Below are 21,240 nucleotides of genomic sequence, written 5' to 3'. Positions count from 1 at the left end.
AGGACACTGTGTAGGGGGGTCCTGTAAACACAAAAGGAATAGGGTATGGAGGGCCTCGATTTATTTTATTTATTTATTCATTTGTGCGTTTTTATATAGCGCGGACTTTACCCGAAGGTGTCAGAGCGCTTCACAATAGGAACAGAACTGATACATGAGAGCATTACAAGCGAACAAAAAACAAAAGCGAACGTTACATTGAATAAAGCAAAAATGACAATCGTGAGCCAACAAAATACAAGAGGTAGCAAACGGTGCATTACAAAAGTGACAATCGTGAGCCAACAAAATACAAGAGGTAGCAAACGGTGCATTACAAAAGTGACGACCGAGAGCCAACAAAATACAAGAGGTAGCAAACGGTGCATTACAAAAGTGACGACCGAGAGCCAACAAAATACAAGAGGTAGCAAACGGTGCATTACAAAAGTGACGACCGAGAGCCAACAAAATACAAGAGGTAGCAAACGGTGCATTACAAAAGTGACAATCGTGAGCCAACAAAATACAAGAGGTAGCAAACGGTGCATTACAAAAGTGACGACCGAGAGCCAACAAAATACAAGAGGTAGCAAACGGTGCATTACAAAAGTGACAATCGTGTGCCAACAAAATACAAGAGGTAGCAAACGGTGCATTACAAAAGTGACAATCGTGAGCCAACAAAATACAAGAGGTAGCAAACGGTGCATTACAAAAGTGACGACCGAGAGCCAACAAAATACAAGAGGTAGCAAACGGTGCATTACAAAAGTGACAATCGTGAGCCAACAAAATACAAGAGGTAGCAAACGGTGCAATACAGGAGGAAAAAGTGACGTGTGCAGGTTCCAAAAGCGTGCAAAGTGAACAGAGGTATAATACTGCAATATATGGAGGGCCCTCAAGCACAAGAACAAACGTTACGTACTTGTGCAGGTATTGAAAATAAACAAATGTAAGCGGTAGAAAACAGTGTGTTACAAGAGAAAGTGACGAGTGCATGTTACACACGAGTACCAAACACAGGTAGAAAGATAATACCGCAATAAATGGCAGACTCTCAAACCACAAGAACACACTGGGAAGACACTTCCATAGTCATGTACAGTAGATTTTTCTATAATGGAAGGGCTTCCTTCAGATAATAGAGAGGGCATGGATTACATTTGGAAGTGTCTTTCAAGGACGAGAACTTTGAGGTTAGTTTTGAAGGCCTGGGAGGAGGTGGTGGTCCGAAGCTGCGGCGGAAGGGAGTTCCAGATTTTTACCGCGTTGCCTGAAAAGGATTGTGCCATCGTTCTTTCCTTCTTGAAAGTGGGAGGTTCAAGCAGAAGATTTTCCGCATTACGTGATGGTCTAGAGCCTCCAGAGAGTTTCAGTTTATTCGCCAGGTAGCGAGGAGAGGAGGAGTGCAAGGCTTTGTGGGTGATACAAGCAGTCTTGTAGATAGCTCTAGCCTCGATTGGAAGCCAGCGGAGGGTGGATAACATCGGTGTGATGTGGTCGCTTCTTTTGGCCCCATAAATGAAACGAGCTGCGGAATGGAGAACAGATTTAAGGGGGGACAGGTGGGATTTGGGGAGGCCAGTAAGAGGAGAATTGCAGTAGTCCAGTCTGGAGAGGACCAGCGATTGTACCAGGGTTATAAGGTCCTGCTCCGGGAAGAAGCGACGGATCCCCAAAGAAGGCGCAGATGGTATCGAGCAGACTTTGCAATGGAATTGATGTGGGGGGTTAGATTGAGTTTTTTGTTTAGAATGACACCCAGGGATTTTGCACTGTCGGCAATGATGGGTTTAGTGTTCAGTAGATTCAACTGATCCATCCATGATTGCACCGGGGGAGGAGAGATTGAAGAGGAGAAGAGGAGGAACTCGGTTTTGGAGGGATTCAGAATCAGTTGATGAGTAAACATCCAGTTATGAATGGAGTCGAGAGTAGAGCTTAGGACACCCTGGGACACCCCCGCGCCGCACGGCCACCAGCTGCTGCGTGTGCCCCCAGTGCCTGCCTCTGCCTCAGCGCCGGCCTCGCTGCCGCCCTGAGCGCTCTCCTTGGTTTTTCCCTCGTTTTTGCCTGAAATTGTGCTTGTTTTTTCTTCCCCAGAGCGTGTCACTGTCTTTTTTCCCCCGTGTTTTTGCCTGTAATTGTGCTTGTTTTTTCTTCCCCAGATCGTGTCACTGTCTTTTTTCCCCCGTATTTTTTGCCTGTAGTTGTGCTTGTTTTTTCTTCCCCAGATCGTGTGTCGCTGTCTTTTTCCCCTGTTTTGACTTGGAATTGCGCTTGTTTTTTTGCCGCTTCTCGTCGTGCTTGGCCACCTCGCCGCCCCCCGCTCCCGCTTCCCGCCACCGCCTTTAGCCCCGCCCCTTTTCTCTTCTGTTTCCCTCCCCGCTCCCGCCTCCCAGCTGCTCCGCCCACCCGCGCACTTGGCCTTAAATGGCGACCGTGCGACGCAGGTGAGTGTGACCCACTTGTGGGACACCCCCGTGCCGCACGGCCACCAGCTGCTGCGTGTGCCCCCAGTGCCTGCCTCTGCCTCAGCGCCGGCCTCGCTGCCGCACTGAGCGCTCTCCTTGGTTTTTCCCTCGTTTTTGCCTGAAATTGTGCTTGTTTTTTCTTCCCCAGAGCGTGTCACTGTCTTTTTTCCCCCGTGTTTTTGCCTGTAATTGTGCTTGTTTTTTTCTTCCCCAGATCGTGTCACTGTCTTTTTTCCCCCGTATTTTTTGCCTGTAGTTGTGCTTGTTTTTTCTTCCCCAGATCGTGTGTCGCTGTCTTTTTCCCCTGTTTTGACTTGGAATTGTGCTTGTTTTTTGCCGCTTCTCGTCGTGCTTGGCCACCTCGCCGCCCCCCGCTCCCGCTTCCCGCCACCGCCTTTAGCCCCGCCCCTTTTCTCTTCTGTTTCCCTCCCCGCTCCCGCCTCCCAGCTGCTCCGCCCACCCGCGCACTTGGCCTTAAATGGCGACCGTGCGACGCAGGTGAGTGTGACCCACTTGTGGGACACCCCCGCGCCGCACGGCCACCAGCTGCTGCGTGTGCCCCCAGTGCCTGCCTCTGCCTCAGCGCCGGCCTCGCTGCCGCCCTGAGCGCTCTCCTTGGTTTTTCCCTCGTTTTTGCCTGAAATTGTGCTTGTTTTTTCTTCCCCAGAGCGTGTCACTGTCTTTTTTCCCCCGTGTTTTTGCCTGTAATTGTGCTTGTTTTTTCTTCCCCAGATCGTGTCACTGTCTTTTTTCCCCCGTATTTTTTGCCTGTAGTTGTGCTTGTTTTTTCTTCCCCAGATCGTGTGTCGCTGTCTTTTTCCCCTGTTTTGACTTGGAATTGTGCTTGTTTTTTGCCGCTTCTCGTCGTGCTTGGCCACCTCGCCGCTCCCGCTTCCCGCCACCGCCTTTAGCCCCGCCCCTTTTCTCTTCTGTTTCCCTCCCCGCTCCCGCCTCCCAGCTGCTCCGCCCACCCGCGCACTTCGCCTTAAATGGCGACCGTGCGAACGCGCAGCGGTCACGCGCAGCGGGCGCGCCGATTGTGCGCCGAAGGCGCGCCAAAGGTAAGCCCGTCTGCGCCCGTCCGCGACCGGACCGCGACCAGCGCCAGGACCCCTGGCCCCCACCGACGGAAGCCGACCCGACGAACCTACAGCGCCGCCGACCTCACCGCACTCAACACCGGCCACATCCCAGGATGTCACCGAGCCGCCCCGAAGCACACCCACGGACCCTTCAGCTGCCACGCCTGCAAGTTCACCTGCATCCGGACCTTCCCTGCACCCGCCAAGCCGAACTCCAGCAGCACCCACCTCAAGTGTATCCTGCTCAACACCCGCTCCGTCCACAGACACGCCGTAGAACTCTGGAACCTGCTCGACACCACCGCCCCCGACGTTGCCTTCATCACCGAGACCTGGATGAACGCCTCCTCAGCCCCAGACATCGCCATCGCCATCCCAGAGGGCTACAAGATCACCCGGAGGGACCGCGACAACCAGACCGGAGGAGGCATCGCCATCATCCACAGAGACACCATCCGCATCACTACCAACACCGATGACACCCTCACCACCGCTGAACACCTGCACTTCCAGATCCACACCAACCCAAAGACCACCCTCAGAGGCACCCTGATCTACCGACCCCCGGGACCACGCACACGATTCAGCGAGGACATCGCCGACTTCGTCAGCCCGCACGCTCTCCCCTCCGCCGACTACATCCTCCTGGGGGACCTCAACTTCCACCTGGAGAACAACAACGACCGCAACACCATCAGCCTGCTCGACAACCTCGACAACCTAGGACTCAAGCAACTGGTGACCACCCCCACCCACTACGCCGGACACACACTCGACGCCGTCTTCTCATCCAGCAAAGACGTCACCTTCAGCCACGCAACAGGACTCCACTGGACGGACCACAGCTGCGTCCACTTCACCTTCAGAAGAACGACGATCCACCACCACCAGCAACAGGTTGCTCGAAGAAGCTGGAACAAGATCACAGCCGACCAGCTCACCGCTTCCCTGAGCCAGCACCCTCCCGCCAACTCAGCGAACCCCAGCCAGGCCGCCGACAACCTCACGAAATGGATCAACGACTGCGCGGACGAACTCGCCCCTCTGAGAACCCCACCCAGCAGATCCTGCAGCAGAAAAACACCATGGTTCACCGACGAACTCAAGAGCTCCAAGAAGAACTGTCGAGCCCTCGAGAAAGCCTGGAGAAGGGAACCAACGACGGACAACATGACCACCCTCAAGCTCGCCACCCGGAAGCACCACCAACTGATCCGCGCCACCAAGAAAAATGCATACAAGGACCGGCTGGACAACAACGCACAGAACTGCAAGGAACTCTTCAACATCGTGAAAGAGCTATCCAACCCCAACGCCGGAAACAATGACATCACCCCGTCGCAAGAACTCTGCAACTCCCTCGCGTCCTACTTCCACAACAAGATCACGGACATACACAACAGCTTCAACAACCAACCAACGCCAGCCACAACCGCAACGACGCCACCCACCACCACCCTCCGCACCTGGACCCCGATCAGCACCGAAGACACCATCCGCACCATGAACTCCATCCATTCCGGATCTCCGACTGACCCCTGCCCTCACCACGTCTTCAACAAAGCCGACACTGTCCTCGCACCCCACCTGCGGGACATCATCAACACCTCCTTCGACTCCGCCACCTTCCCTGAGAGCTGGAAGCACGCCGAACTCAGCGCTCTCCTCAAGAAACCCACAGCAGACCCCACCGACCTCAAGAACTACCGTCCCATCTCGCTCCTCCCGTTCCCGGCCAAAGTCATCGAGAAGACCGTCAACAAACAGCTGGCCGCCTTCCTCGAGACGAATGGATCCCTCGACCCCCTCACAGTCTGGCTTCCGAGCGAACCACAGCACCGAGACCGCCCTCATCGCCGCCACCGACGACCTTCGAACCCTGATGGACAACGGAGAAACAGCGGCCCTCATCCTCCTGGACCTCTCCGCGGCTTTCGACACTGTCTGCCACCGCACCCTAGTACAGCGCCTCAGCAACATCGGAATCCAGGAGAAGGCACTGGAATGGATCACCTCCTTCCTCGACGGAAGAACACAAAGAGTCCGCCTACCACCGTACAAGTCAGAGGCCACCAAAGTCATCTGCGGCGTCCCTCAAGGATCCTCGTTGAGTCCCACCCTCTTCAACGTCTACATGAGCCCCCTCGCGGCCATCGCACGCCAACACAACCTCAACATAATCTCCTACGCTGACGACACCCAGCTGATCCTCTCCCTGACCAACGACCCCGCCACCGCCAGAGCCAACCTGCACGAAGGGATGAGAGACGTAGCCGAATGGATGACGACCAGCCGCCTGAAACTGAACTCAGACAAGACGGAGGTCCTCATCCTGGGCTCCTCACCCTCTGCCTGGGACGACTCCTGGTGGCCTCCCGCCCTGGGCACCGCACCCAAACCAACGGACCACGCACGCAACCTGGGCTTCATCCTGGACTCCTCCCTCTCCATGACCAGGCAAGTCAACGCCGTCTCCTCATCATGCTTCAACATCCTGCGCATGCTACGTAAGATCTTCCGGTGGATCCCCACCGAGACGAGGAAGACGGTCACCCAAGCCCTCGTCACCAGCCGACTGGACTACGGCAACGCCCTCTACGCCGGAACCACTGCCAAACTCCAGAAGAGACTCCAGCGGATCCAGAACGCCTCGGCGAGACTCATCCTCGACATCCCCCGACGCAGCCACATCTCCGGACACCTGAGAGATCTGCACTGGCTCCCGGTCAACAAGAGAATCACCTTCCGTCTCCTCACCCACGCACACAAAGCCCTACACGACCAAGGCCCGAGCTACCTCAACAACCGGATCAACTTCTACACTCCCAAGCGCCTCCTCAGATCAACCAACCACGCCCTCGCCGCCGTCCCCCGCATCCGAAGAGCGACAACAGGAGGAAGATCCTTCTCCTACCTGGCCGCCAAGACCTGGAACTCACTTCCCACCAATCTGCGCCTGACCCAAGACCACCTCTCCTTCAGGAAGAAGCTCAAGACCTGGCTGTTCGAGCAGTAGCGGCACCCCCCCCCCCCCTCCCAGCGCCTTGAGACCCTACGGGTGAGTAGTGCGCTCTACAAATGACCTGATTGATTGATTGATTGATTAGGATAGAGAGATCGTGAGTGGAGGCAACCTTGAGGTAGATTTGAATGTCGTCAGCATAGAGATGATAGTGGATCCTGGATTTACTTAGGCGATTTCCAAGTGGTTCTAAATAGAGGTTGAACAATGTGGGTGCAAGTATAGAGCCCTAAGGGACACCTTGACCTACCGCCACTGGAGATGAAAGGCTGTTCGCTATTTTGATAATTTGTGAACTATCAGAGAGGAAGGAGGCAAACCATTTAAGCACAGTGCCCTCCATGCCCATTCTCTGTTTGAGAATGTTGAGAAGGGTGTTGTGATTGTCAGTGTCAAAGGCTGCAGAAAGGTCAAGGAGAATTAGAAGACAGGACCCCCCCCCGAGTCGAGGATCCTCAGCGCGTCATCAACCACTTGCAGTAGGGCTGTTTCAGTGCTGCAGTTTTGAATGAAGCCAGACTGGAAATTGTCAAGAAGATCATTGTCCTTGATATGACGAGAGAGTTGTTTCGCTACACATCTTTCTGTAATCTTCGCAAGAAAGGGTAGGTTAGTGATGGGGCGGAAGTTGTTGAGGTCAGACGCATCAGCAGTTGGTTTTTTAAGAAGCGAGGTGACCTGCCCAGTTTTGAAGGAGACAGGAAGGGAGCCTTGATAGAGGGAGAGGTTGACCAGAGTGGTCCAGTAGGAGAGGGAAAGGGTATAAAAGTCAATGGCAATGGCACTGGGGATGGGGTCCAGATGATGGTTGGAGGGCTTTGTTTCGGGGATGCACTTGAGAAGGGCATCTTCAGATATAGGATCAAAGTTTTGCCAAATGGCTAAGGATTTGCACTCCTCTGGAGGGGTAGGATGAGCAACCTGATCCACCAGTGATTTCACTTTTTCGTCGAAGAATATAGCGAAATCCGCTGCTCTCTTTGCAGAATCGTCCAGCTTGGAGGAAGGGGGAGAGCAGTCAGGACTCTTGATGAGATCAAATAGTTTTTTGGGTCTATTTTTGGCTGAGTCAAGGAGGGTTTTGAAGTGCGCCGCTTTCCCAAGGAAGATGTGTTTGTGGTACTTGGATTTTGCGGAGCGAAGCGTGGACAAGTTATCGGTGGAGGGCACTTGCCTCCATTGTTTCTCCAGGAATCTTAGCGGCTTCCTTTCTTCATAGAGGGATTTGTTGAACCAAGGTGCTGAGGGGGTGGGCCTTAACCTTTTGCTTTTGAGTGGAGCGACGTTGTTAATTTCATCTGCAAGAACTGTGAGGCATTGGGAGGTGAGATCGTCAACATCTAGGTTCGGGTCTAGCCTTGGAAGTGATAACAAAGCTGATTCACAGAGGGGACCGACATCAATATTTTTAACATCACGGAACCAGGAGGTAGCCCTCTTGGGTTGGCCAAGTGTTAAAGCGTGTGAAAGTTGAAAAGAGAATGGGATGAGGAGGTGGTCAGACCAGTCTACGTGAATAGGGGTAGTGATGGAAAGCATGCCTGCTTTAGAAATAACAAGGTCCAGGATTGAGCCCTTAGAGTGTGTTGATTCTGTGCAGTGTTGGATGAGATCGTTAACAGAGAGGAAGGTGGCCAGGGAGTTTGCGGAGGAGTCTTGCGGTGAGCCCCAGTGGAGATTGAAGTCACCCACGAAGGTCTGATTGTCACTTTGCGAGTATTGGTCACTGATGAAGTCAGTGAGTTCCTCCAAAAACGAAGGGCCTCTACGAGGCGGGCGGTAAATGACATAGAATCTAAGGGGTGAACGGTGGTATACTTGTAGCTCAAAAGAAATGCATTCAAAGGTATGGAAGGAGCTGATAGGAGAGGCCTTGAGTTGAAGGGAGTTTCTAAAGATGACTGCAACACCTCCCCCCGTGTTGACAGTTCTGTCATTCCTAAGTATAGAATAGCCTGTAGGTAATAGGAGATCAAACGTAGAATGCGAGGTAGCTTTGAACCAGGTCTCAGTGAGGAAGAGCATGTCAATATTGTGGTAGGTGATGGTATCTGAGATTTCAAGTTTGTGTTTTACTGCAGATCTGAAGTTGTGGAGCAGACAGCGCAGCTCTGTCAGGACTGTTTTGGTTGCGGGGGCACTTGGGCTCTGAAGGGTGATCGGGATGTTGTGCTTATGTGGGGGTGCTCGGGAGGGTTTAGGTGGACGCTTAGTTCTGACAGAGGAGATGGTTGGAATAGTGTAGATAGTAGGGTTGCTAGGGTATGCAGGTTGAGGAAGGGCGGCGTTCAAAGGCTTGTGCGAGTTAACAAAGTTTGCAGACGACTGATTGAGCTTGGCTAAATTGAGGTGAGGGGGCGAGGTGCATCTCGTGGGAAGTTGGGAGGGAGCGGGGGTGCACGGAAAGGTGCAAATCTTAGAGCTTAGAAGTGAAATTGCAGCTGTAAGCTGGGAGATGGAGGTGATAAGGGAACCTAGCATATTTTCCAGCGAGAGTAATGCAGAGCACGGAAGGTTGGGTGGATCGATGAAAACAGGTGGGGGTGGAATTGGTGGTGGAAGGCATAGAGAGATGGGGGGATAGGAGGTGAGTTGGGGTGTAAGGTTCAAAAGTGGGGAAAGGTGGAGGTTGAGAGCGGGAGTTAATGAATCGGAGGTTAAGGGAGAGTTGCCTTTGTTGGTGTTGCAAGAAGGAGAGGAATTAGGGATAACTTTAGGGGGAGAAGGGTGCGGAACACAGCGGTAGGGAAGAAGGAGAGGGGAGGACTGTGTGGAGTCATGGGAATGAAGGAGGTTTGGGAGGAGAAGTGGTGAGGTGGTTGTGGAGGGCATGTCAGGTAGGAGAGGAGGCTGTGAGGGAACGGGCATCTGGCAGAGTGGGGGGGTTTGAGAGAAAGGGAAGTTGGGGAAAGGAAGTGGTACTGTTGGACCCGAGGGAAGGAAATGGACAGGGTTACCAGGGGGGGAAAGGGAGTAGCATAGCATTGCTGGAGGAGTGGGAGGGAGAAGAGAGGTGCAATGGGATTGAGGCGACATCCGGGTGTATAACGAAGGGAGGGGGAGGTGGATAGGAGGTATGGAAGAAGGGATAGGGGGAGCGTAGGGAAAGTTCACAGGGGGAGAAGGTTGGAGGAGAGGTGAACTAAAAAGGGGGGTGACTGGAAGGAAAATGGGGGAGGAGAAGAGATTGGAGTACCGGTATGATGCAGATTGAACGAGGAGCGCATTAGCTAGCGGTGAGGCTGAAGTAATGTGGGAGAGGGCATATTGTGAGGGGGGAGGAATAGGAGAGGAGGTCACAGGGGAGGGGGCGGGAAGAGGGCCGACCTGTGATTCTTGAGAGTGCAGCCAATAGGAGTGTAGGGGGGTCAGGGGAGGAGAGAGGGAGTAATGGGTGGAGCTAGAAGGAGAGTCAGGGGAAAACCCGGTCGCAGAGGAGGGGAGTAGGGAGGGGAAGAGTTGGTCAAAGAGCGAAAGACAGGTGTCATTGCCTTGGATCATGACAGTCGCGTTGTTATAGAGTGAGATAGTGAGGTAACCGTTGAAACGCGTGGAGGGGGAGATTTTTAGCTGTTTCCCATGAGGGATAGAGGATGAGGAGGTGACGTTAAGGGAATCGTAAAAGCTGGTGGACCAAGAGGAGGTGTCGTGAGTGAAGAAAATGAAATCATTTTTGAGCCTCCCAAAACGACTATTGTGAAATTGATCAACAAAGAGGGAATCCGGGAAACGTTCGATAGTATTGTGCTTCAATCGTTTTGTTGCAGCTTTAGTCAGGCTGGGAGGATAAATGATTTTTTAGCAATTAGTTCCAACCTTAACTCGAGTGGTGCCCATGATGGGAAAATGTGGCGGAGGAGGGTGGGGGGATGAGAGGAAAGTGTTACTGGATAAGCGGTGGAGAAGAGAAAGAAAAGGGCATAAAGGGGGCACATAATCCAGACGTTAGGGTGAGGATATCAGAACTAATGTGCCGTCCGGGACTAGCAAAGCCTAAGTATGCACAACAGCCTCATCATCTTAAGACCACCTGAAGAGGTGCTCATAACAGGGTGCGGAAAACACAATACATGAAAAGCATTTTGTAGCACTAACATATATGTACAGGCCCGGCGCCCTATAAACCTTGCAGACTCCCTGGCCAAAGGGCCATCTCATAGGGGGACTCAAATGCACTGAAACCATAGTGTCAATGGTGCTGTCCCTGCAGCAGGACTCCAACTTAATCGGATCTGTCCCCACGGAAAAGTAACTTAAAAGGTGCAGCTGGCACTAATAGCCGTGCAGTTGAAAAAGGTATAAACCATGCATCTGGAAACAGCTCAACTTGCAGCACATCTGTAAACGGCCTAAACGATGCAGCTGGCACTACTTGCTGCGCAGCCGTAAATGGCCTAAACGGTGCAGCTGGCACTACTTGCTGCGCAGCTGTGAAAAGGCCTAAACGGTGCAGCTGGCACTACTTGCTGCGCAGCTGTGAAAAGGCCTAAACGAAGCAGCTGACACTACTTGCTACGCAGCTGTAAAAGGCCTAAACGGTGTAGCTGGCACTACTTGCTGCGCAGCTCTCACTGGTGGTCCGGGGCTCCCAACCCCCGCGGGGGGGGCGAGTGTCATCTTGGAGAGCGCCGGGGCGCTGGGGCAGGGCTTCCCACTGAGTTTGGACTGCAATGGGGAGTTAACCATGACAAGTACCATGACAACCATGACAAGTTAGTACCATGACAACCATGACAGGTTGTAGGTAATAGCGATAGCCTCTCTCATCAACACCAATGATCGTATTCTGGCTTTAGATGGCTCGTGGGAGCTTTAGCGTGTTCTCGTGTACTCTTGGTTAGCTCTGGTTAGCTTGTTACCTTGTTACTCGTGGTGAGCTCTGGTTAGCTCTGATCAGCTCTCTGGTCCAGCATGGGTGCCAGTGAGGTAAGTCACAAAATGAGGTGGTTATTTGACTGCTCATTCAAGATTGTACACTGTAGTCATTTACACACTGGGACTGGAGGTGGGATATAAATGATGACGCAAATCTGAAGTTGCAATTGATTTGCGCCCACATGCTCTTATGCTAGCGGTGGCTCGGTGGAGGGGTTATGGCTTTATTAATGCATTTTCGCGCCTGGGGCTGAGTGAGACTGGTAGGCTGACAGCCATTTTGACCTCAGGCAGCAGTGCAGGATTGTAGGACCTCTCCGTGTAACCAGGGGGGGCGATTAAAACTTCCGCGTGGCCGAGCTGAGAGGGTAAGAGCACCACATTGAGATAGAATTGCTGAGTAGGGTCATAGGGTGCCGATTTAAGCTGCTAATGCCGTCTCGTTTTCTCAGAGGGAATGATCTCCGCCATCTTGGGGTCGATGCACATTGGATGGCTCAAATGGATAGTGTAGCATTTATGCAGCACTTCAGATCCTTATGTGTAACCTCCTCGACCCCCGCTGCGCAGGAAACGCAGTGGGTCCTTCCTCCGTTCTCCAACCCTTCAACTAAAAGATCCCAAGAGACAAGGTCGGTTATAGTGGTAGAATACACTGTTCCAGGGCAGAGACAAACACAAGAGGAAGAACAGCCATCAAATAAGAAAGAAGCAAATGAGAGTGAAAAGTTAGCCATCCAATGGAAAGCAATGGATGTGCTGTAACACACTACGTTTTTGGTACAAGACGTATTTTGCAAACAACAAAAAGCTAAAAGCTCTTTGTACTCCAGACTTAACAAGCATTGGCACCGCTGATTGGTCTCGCCTATGTGAGAGCTGTTGACTTTGACAATGTCAGCGTGGGTACTGTGCAGCATGTCTAAAAGTTATAGAAAAGAGCTATACAAGTTATTTAAAAAAAAAACGCTATGATGCCAGAAGGTAAATGAAAAACAGCTATAGGGTTTTTCTAAAAATAACTTTTAGACTGTTGCACAGCAGCGACGTTGCTCTACAACCTGGCTAAGACTCCAATAACTTTCACGTAGGCGAGAACTATTGGCTTTGCCAATGCTTGTTTCGTACGGGTTCATTTTTGATAGTTGTGTCATATTTGACAAGCCAGCAGTCATGTATTAATTACCATTGTGTTTGCTGCCAGCCATTGAACTCTCTCCCTAATCCTGGCTGCAACCTGCAAGAATAGCTCTGCTGGGATCAACGTGTGCTAGGGCATCAGCATACTTCTTGTTTGCTTTCTAAATGTTTCTCCCCACAGAGGGAATCTGATTGCGGCAGAGGGCACCAGATAATAAATCAAAGGGAATTGCACCAAAGCTACTTCTCTCATAATACGAAAGCATACATTGTCATCCTGTCGACAAGAAACTGAAACGCTGTCTACGTCACTGGCACCTATCCGATGTCAAAACGGCATTATGGGTTGAAAAATGCTCACTGCCACGAAACATTAACTACCAGAGCCAACAGTTGGTTTTATAGTAATGTGTAGCTTTTCGGCTCTGAACATAGGAAGGTGACTTTAGATTGGGGCTTCTGTCTCTGTTTTACCTCCCCAGGTGCTGCAGAGCTACTGACATATATCATTTAAATAAGTGTAAATATAAGCCTTTCATTCGAGCTGTGGTGGGTGGGTTGAGATTCTCTCAGCAGCACATATCAGCACCATCGTGTAGCTCCAAGGCTGATGCACCGCTTCGGTGCACTATGCTGATTTCAAAGAACGCATGTGGTTGCTGGCAGCGCCCTCGAGGTGGATTAGATTAAAAAGAAAGGGTTTAACAACATTTTAACAGGTAAGCGGGTCGTCGAACATATGCAGCTTCACCAAACTTCAAAGATCATACTAGCAATACAGAGAGCGGTAGGGGTAAAGTAAAAATGGCGAAAGAGATCAAAACAGGCGTGGGTAGAGGCAGGGACATTCCTAGAACTTCTGGGGCCCTGGGTGAAAGGGAAGATGTGAGGCCCCTCTAATTTGCATGTAAAATCACAAGAAGTGACAAAACAGAAAGTGACATTGCAGGACTATTGATCTTATTTGGCATCACTGAAGAGACCTAAAGTGGATATCCGTAACATGGACAAAAAGAAAAACGTAAAAATAAATCCATATATTTTAAAACTGTATTACATGGATTACATTTGTCACATTGGATGGAAAAACCAGGAGCAGGTCTCACAAAAGATGGATATTTTTTATCCAGATGAGGGCATGATAAAAATTCAATTTCTGTCTCATAAAGTGGAGAGATCCGGTTGAGGTAATAATGGGCGCGGTCATTCAAAATATAAAATTACACAAGAGAAAACCTCTCACACCATGGATTTAATCGCAAATTTCAAAAGGCTCCCTTATCTTTCGGTGCCATTTTTGTGCCACCTTAGGATGACATTAATACTTAATAATTTGTGTTAATGTGAAACCTCTCACCAGTATCCCACACGCACTTGCTAAGAGTCGTGGGACAATCTTTTTTTATGTGTGGGCTCTTTACTCGCCAAAATTATGTTAAGTGCAAAATACAATACATATAATACAAAATCACAAGACACCATTGCAAACAAATAAAGATTGTACATAAATAAAAAAAAGACTTAGAAGAACCGAGACCACTGCTAAATCATACATCGACTTGAAGGTATGCTGCAGACTCAAGGGGTTTTCAAATCACCACAAAGGTATTCACAGATAGGGTTTTCTAGTATAAAGGGAAACTTGTGCTCTGCTGGATATCTGGCTGTCTGGTCACAGGCGTTCAAGTAATATGGTGTTAACAGGCAAGGGGTGACCCTAATAACCCCTCAACTAATGTTTGGAACTCCAAACCTGTACAACATTTACCAAGTACCTGTGCACACATAAAATTACAACATATAATATGTATATATAATGGGCAGATAGACAAAAAAGAAAATTCGCCAAGTCTTTTCTTGTTATTTTAATGCTAGTTTGCATCAACACCAGCCGACACGTGGTTTGTCAGAGTACAGTCAACTCTGACTCTTCAGGGCTGAGTCCTAATGGAGGGCCACGATAATCCCTGAACCGGTGATAGTTCCAACCCGGTTGGGGTCTGAAGTAGTTGAAGGAGTAATCTTCATTGCAAAAGAATTGGCGGTGCTCTAAAATCCGTGAAAATCCAAGAATAAATTCAGATCCGAATTCAAAAAGTGAGTCTAGCTATCCGCAATCAAAATATCACGTAAATTGGCTGAATCTGTTTTATAATCAGTGGGCATTTGAAACGCCGAACACGGATCTGAGAAGGACGGGTACGTCTTGTCTCTAGTATTCGTGATCTGTAGCAAAGAAATCAACCCTTCGCGTCGTGTACATGGATTCCAATCGTTTGCTGTATTACGGACCCCGCGTCTCGGCGTTCATTCCGACTGCTCGAGTACTGTGTGGCTCGGACCGAGACACACAGTACTCGAGCAGCAGGAATGAACGCTGAGACGCGTGGTCCGTAATACAGCAAACGATTGGAATCCATGTACATGTAAGAAAAGACGTGGCAAATTTTCTTTTTTGTCTATCTGCCCATTTTATATATACATATTATATGTTGTAATTTTATGTGTGCACAGGTACTTGGTAAAGGTTTTCAAATCACCGTTTTTGATTTGGTGTTAGAACTATAGGAAGTGGCCAGCTTTAGCGCTGGTGGAGCCCTGTGCGACAATGTATGTTGGTGCCCCCCATGACTTCCTCTGCCACAGATTCCCTCACTACCACCCTTTAACAGTGCTCCTCAAGTCTCCATAACCACATTCATGCTCAGATGCAATTAATTAGATTTACAGCGCCACTGATACCAGTGTAGGGTGTTAGAAAACTTTATATCACACACATTACACAGAGACAATAATACGTGTGTAAATCACTGTATAAGAAATGTTACATTAGATAAAGGACTACAAGGTGTAGGAGTCACATGACAATCATACTCGTAGGCAGTATAGTTTAATAGTGATTGTTCTGTAGAAACAAACTCTGAATTTAGAACAAAATACCATGGTTGGGTGTTCTCTTTAATAACCAGAATTGATTTCTATCCAAATGAACCCTTTTTGCAACATTAGGATAATCAAAGACTGGGGAAAAAACCATAGCGCTCTAATTTATACCTTGCATTTTGCATGAGCTCTTAGATGACAGTTAATAGCTCATTGTTCTATGTTAGGATTTTGACTTATAAACTGCAAGTAACAAACGGATCTCACTGACAAAAGCAGTAACCCACTGACTTACTTACATTATGCAAACTTTGTGTTCTGCATGGTACATGTTCTTTGCAACGGGCGCATTAACCCTCTGTGCTATCTTTCACGAGTCAAAACTTCCACTTTACAAAACTCCATCTCACTCTAGGAAGAACATTAATCCCCGTAGTATCATGACATTTTTTTGTTGCCGAAAATTGCTGGAGGCCAGGAAGGAGGCAGCAAGTGCTTTTAAAAACATAATCTACTTGCAAACATGACGCCCACACCCGAATTCAGCGCTCAGTTCAATCTCACCGGTCGCACCGCCATAGAGCCTCCCTGCTCAAGGGTCCTGTGACCTCAGTGACAAAGTCACAATTGCTCTAGGGTGTGCTGCTTCGTAGGCTTGCCCAAAAGACTTGAGGTGGGCTTCAATAGGGGTTGTGGTGGACAGGCCTTCAAGGTTAACCCACACTTGTCACCGCTAGGGTCCACCTGCTGGTGCTAAGACATCAGGGCTTCTAAGGTCTTGCAGGGTCTTCTAAGGTCTAGCACGGGAATGCCCTCCCTCAGGAGAGTGGTCTGGTGGACTGGTCACGAAGGCTAAGCCTGGTTCCCCAGTTCCAAATTTGGCAGCTCTGACTATAGTGCCACATTCTCTCCCCCACTGAACACCATACTGCCCACTGAGAGAAACTCACACTGCCTTCAACTACAACCCAATTGTGCACCGCTATAAACACCTGGATGTGACTCAATTCAAATTATGCACGAGACAAGAGTAATATGCTGCCTAAAAAAAGTGACAACATCATGGAAAAAGTAAACACTCGTAGAGAATGCAAGATTAAGTAAAGCATGTGAAATGTAAGAAGGAACAAATTGGTTACATTAACACTTTTGCACTTATTATTCAGAAATCAATGAGTGCTTTTGCATGAAAAGTTAAGGACATGACTATAGGGCCGGAAGGGACCTGTTTCAATGTCTCTTACATATAATCTTACAAAACGTAAGCAGTATAGTTAAAAAGACCAGATCGTGAATACAGAGCAGCGGTATGCATTTTGTTTTCCTATCCATTCATCCATCAAGCAGGTATTGCAGCACATCCAGGAATGGTGCACTTCCATACCCGGGAAAAGCTGTTTAGAGAAAGACAAGAAAACAAAAGTAGCGCTTCACTGGCTAACTCTGTAAAGTGGCGCTAATGTGTTATGGGCGTGAATAAAATCAATTGGCCCCTTTTCAACCCACTCTGTCTTCCTTTAGTTATTTTTCACATTTTGAATCTTTTATTTATCTCCATCCCAAGGCTGCACTTTGGAAGTGAAAAATGTCAGAAAAAGACAACTTTTCCAGCAAACGTGTTTTTCTTTTTTGGATCCATTTCACAGGGGAGCAAATAAAGGAAAGAGGGAGTAATAGCTACAAGGCCCAGGGAAGGGGACAACCACATCTGAACCCTACAGCTTGCTCAAGTGGTTAGAGGCCTAAGGAAAAGGGGCCCCCTCCCCTGGGCCTTGAAGCTGTAACCAGGCATTTCATAAAACACTGCCCTACTATGGCAGTTCTACATACATTTTAAATGCACATTCCCATCATAACAATGGGTGATGCAAAAGTTAACAAAGGCTAGTTGATCTGGCTGCTCCCTCCTCCTCTCACCCACCTCTCCTCACCTGTGTCTGGCTGGTCTTGGAAACAAAGTGGCCTTCTGTCGCCTAGAAACAAAATGCTGAAAGGGAATGGCCGATACTTAACAGAGGTGCTACTCCCCCCCCCTCCCCCCGACACAGTGAGCCAACATAATTGCTGGCCCGGCTGCTGTGCCTTCCCCACTCTGTCCCTTCTCCCCACCCCTTCAACCCCAGGAATGCCACCGCGCCCTGACCAGGAAGGTCAAGACATCTCCATTTGCATTGTGATTGTGTAGGGCAGGGGCCTGAAGGAGCAGGTGGGCTAACTGTGAAAATGTGGCATTTCACAGTGTAGCGGGGTCCCCTGCTTTTTAGCTGAGCGCGACGCTCTGGGCAGCTGCCCACACTGCCCATGCCTAGTGCCGGCCTTGGATAGAGGAGATAGACCCACACAGACAAGAATTTGCAATGCAATAGGTCTTGCATTTACGTGCGTTTGTGATATTGGCATTGTAAATGACAATGCCTTTTATTTATGTTTTGGTTTTTAAAACATAAATAAAAGCCATTGTTATTTACAATTCCAATAGCTTAAACTCTCACAAATGTGAGACCTATTGCATTCCAAATGCTTGAAGGCATCGCTGAGTTGCACCCTTCTGTCTCCCAAGGCCCCTGAAGAGCTCCTCGTTTGCTACAATTAAATAAACAAGCTGGTGGTTACAACTGCACACGAGAGACCCTCCTGCAGTAAGAGAAACTCATTAAAGAAAATAGTGCTTACAGACTAAAGAAGACATACTGTGTAACAACCGAAGTAAAAGAGCCAGTCCCCATGGAAGATTACAAATAAAGACAAGGCGGTACTAAGGAGGGACTAACAAGCCTAATAACTAATCAGAAGCCAGTATTTATGAAGGACAATGACACAAGCCAATGAAAAATATGGGTGGAGAGTGGGAAGGGCATCAAGTACATACTCCAATACAGCATGGCTCGCTGAGTATGCAGACATGCACATCACCCATCCATAGAATTACATCAAAGCCACATATTAGACAAAGATGTCTCGAACATAACCTCCTGATGCTGAGCAAGCACAGCTGAAAGCCCAAGTAGAATGAAACGGACATAAGTGTGCGTAGGCACACAGGTCCATTATAGGATATAGCTAGCTGTTATTCCTATCATATTCTGTCAGTAAACTATAGATTAGTTTACCCCAACTTTGCCAGTCACTACCAATATCCCTCACATCTAAACATCCAGAAATGATAGTAAACACAATGCAAACAGACAACATTGACATCAGCCAGTGAGAATCTCAGAACTGCAGAAGCACGTAAGACTATGTACATGGTGGGAATATGTTGCAAATGCACTTAACATAACATGTACCCCGATGGAGAAGGAGGTCGTGTCCCTTTTATACACTGCAGAATCCACATCGGACACCACTATGTATGAGATCCACTCTTATTGACCACTGCAGCATTGGTAGTGCCTCCACCTTTCACCTATCCATGACGTCAAATATAGATGTTCTAGAGGGATGACTTGTCATTAGAGCTGTAGCAGCTGAAGAGACCAAGCGTGTTTTCCGGGCTGCAGTAAATATGTTAATACTTATTCCTCTGTCCTCTGTTCATTACAAAATGTCATACATTCTATACGTGTCCTCTTCGGTACAACCACATACATAATGAGTGTAAACTTCAAGTTACTGCGAGAATAGAGGGTTGGAAGGGGTGGGGCAATGACGTCATGCAGGTTGCACGAGGCGAGATGCAGACATCGCCTCTGGGGGCGCTGTCTGCCCCTCGGGTAGATGAGGAACAGGCGCAGCTGCGTGAGCCAGGGAAGGAGTGGAAGCCCCAGGTGCAGGTAAAACTTATGCCTGAATTTAATATACTTGTTTGCAATATATCTAACATCGAAGCCAAAAAAGCGACAGCTGTTTAGTAGTATTGGGTAAAGGGCATTCAGGAAAGGAAGGAGTCTGTTGTGGGGACGATTTCAAGGTAGAGAACAACTAAACGGTTTATTGGTCTCAGGAGACGCTAACAAAGAGCAGACAGAGATATATAAATATATTTATAGCCCCAAGTCCCTGTAGACACCTGTTTATGACAGCCGAGGAACGGTATGTTGGCACCTGTAGTTCAGAGCAGTCTGGGCAGATTTTTTCACTGACTCAGTTTTTATTATTCCTAATAACGAGATCCCGTTCAAGGAATGTTCATTCTGCCAATCATGCAGTAATTAGTGAATGTCAAAAGCTATTTTTAAACTTCGGGGTGTTTCGAGAGTTGTTCCTCCATAAGCATTCCACCTGCTTTTGCTTTTCACCAGACTAAGATGCTCACCAGCTGAACACAGAGAAAGGGAGCGGTGAAATAACCCACTCCTGGGCTGGGGCAAGCTGCAACAGCTCAGTGGAAAGGATGCAGCTCACACTCGAGCTGCAAGGACCCACACTGCCTTTTAGGACTCTTGAATGCGGTGGCCGATGCTGTCTGCTGTGTATGAAATGTATAGAGAGAACAAAGAGACCACCCCACCAGCAACACACTTGTGAGAAGTCTTCTGATTCCCTCTGTGGCTAAAGATTCCCAGTTTGGACATTGAAACATGATTGGCTGCGTCTGGGTAATGCTTTTGAGCTGGGCAGAGTGCAGAGTCATCATCTAGTGAAGAGCGGAGAGGAAGAGCGGAGAGGAAGCTCAAAGTTAATCGCACACTTTTTAAAGGTGGATAAGCCAGGTTTTATGGATGTTGTAATAAACTGTTTACAGCTTTTATTCGTGGAGGGAAAAGTGATATAATGAATGTTGATGGAGAAAGCAAAAATGACGGTGATCCGGTTCGGTTCATAGGGACAGAACGAGGTTGTGAAGTCTAGTTGAAGGAGACCGCGACCGGGAGCTGTGTGTTCGCACTCGCAAAATTGGAAGTGATCCGCAGCAGAAGTGAAAGTGATCAGGTTCCAGATGGCGCCTCGGGTGCTGAAAGCTGGGGGCTGCGCGCGTACACGCAAACGCTAGGCCAGCAAAAGAGTGTGGTAGCACTTTCAAAACCCCACTTACTAAATGTCTTGCAGAGCAGCGCATGCGCTGGCTCAAGTGAGACCTAAAAACATGCATACATTAGTCATCTCTGACACTTAAGTGAACTGCTCTGTAAGTGGATGTACGCACAGTGAAAGGGCAGACTTGCGGTCACTCACAGTGAAGTTAGCCAGTGACTGAACTGGGCTAACCCACTGCCCCATGCTGGATCCTGTAATGGACAGAAGTAAAGGCCAATCTTTCAATAGCACTTGGATGTGTATAGTGTCAATTGGTTAAAAAGATCAACCAAATAATGCAAAAGAATGTACCACATCATTTACTTTCAAGTAACACGCTGCTTCATAATTTACTCTTTCTTGCCTCGTAAATTAGTCAACCTGTTACCTAAATTGATCCTCTAGTGAAGATATTTCCTGTGGACCTGCTAGGGATTACCCACCCATGAAAAGAAACAGTATGCTTTGTCCAAGTTACTGGCTTAAGACACAATGGATGAGCAACCAGCCAACAACCTAAAAAAAGACTGCAAAAAGCCAGACAACACTTTCTAAATCATTACATTATTCTCTAAATACCCCTTGGATGTACTAACTCGGATACTATTTCTATCATCTGGCAAAAAAAACTTGAACACTCTGGTTTGAACCGAGCCCTAAAACGTTTTAATAATCTACTGCTGAAGCCTCAAAAATGCAACAAAAAGAGAACTTAAAACCAACCCTTTGATTGCCACATTCAAACAAGAAGTCAAAAGGTTGCGCCTGAATAGCTACTTGCAACAATAGTCCTGAAGCCACCCAAACATACTCTACTTCTTGT

General features: G+C 48.7%; 1 protein-coding gene across 2 annotated transcripts in view; it reads left to right on the top strand.

Annotated features, from left to right (window-relative positions):
- OFD1 (OFD1 centriole and centriolar satellite protein) overlaps positions 1-21,240 on the top strand; it is a 635,354-nt gene that overhangs the window by 414 nt on the left and 613,700 nt on the right. The window lies entirely within an intron of this gene.

The sequence above is a fragment of the Lissotriton helveticus genome, chromosome 8 (assembly GCF_964261635.1).
Source record: "Lissotriton helveticus chromosome 8, aLisHel1.1, whole genome shotgun sequence".
In the NCBI taxonomy this organism is placed as follows: domain Eukaryota; kingdom Metazoa; phylum Chordata; class Amphibia; order Caudata; family Salamandridae; genus Lissotriton; species Lissotriton helveticus.
The sequence above is the reverse complement of the archived record's forward strand: the minus strand, read 5'-3'. Positions and strand labels throughout refer to the sequence as shown.